This window comes from Theobroma umbraticum, unplaced genomic scaffold (genome assembly GCF_002168275.2).
Source record: "Theobroma umbraticum cultivar Fairchild unplaced genomic scaffold, ASM216827v3 scaffold_299.0, whole genome shotgun sequence".
Taxonomy (NCBI): Eukaryota; Viridiplantae; Streptophyta; class Magnoliopsida; order Malvales; family Malvaceae; genus Theobroma; species Theobroma umbraticum.
In genome coordinates, this window is record NW_018397285.1 from 419,234 (window position 1) to 419,605 (window position 372).

The 372-nt window shown below is 33.1% G+C and overlaps 1 long non-coding RNA gene across 1 annotated transcript in view; it reads right to left on the reverse strand.

Annotated features, from left to right (window-relative positions):
• The window catches only part of LOC110428482 (uncharacterized), a 1,423-nt gene extending 1,051 nt beyond the window's left edge, over window positions 1-372 (reverse strand). The window contains exon 1 of the long non-coding RNA XR_002446458.1: window positions 294-372. This is a non-coding gene — a long non-coding RNA (uncharacterized LOC110428482). The remainder of the gene's footprint in view (window positions 1-293) is intronic.

The following is a 372-nucleotide window of genomic DNA, read 5'->3' on the forward strand; positions in this document are numbered from 1 at the left end:
CACTCATAAATGGCAGCATATCAACTAACAATCCTTAACAAAATCTCATAAATTTTTATCAATATCCCCCATAACATTTATTACACAATCCATATACTTTAACCAGCTAAACTCATACAACACAATATAATCACCTAGCATGCTTATCTCTCGGTTTATGTTTAAATTTCTCAAATATAATTCACAACCTCTTCACATCTAAGATTATCTTTGCTGCCACAAGCATAATTACGCATTAAAATCAATTTACAAAGCATGCTTTCAACCAAACTAACAATTTCTATCTTCCTTACCTTGGAATTTTAAGCCAAACCACCAAATCCTTCTTAGGTTCGGTTAGGGGGAGGAAAAAGGGAAGACAATTCATGAGGA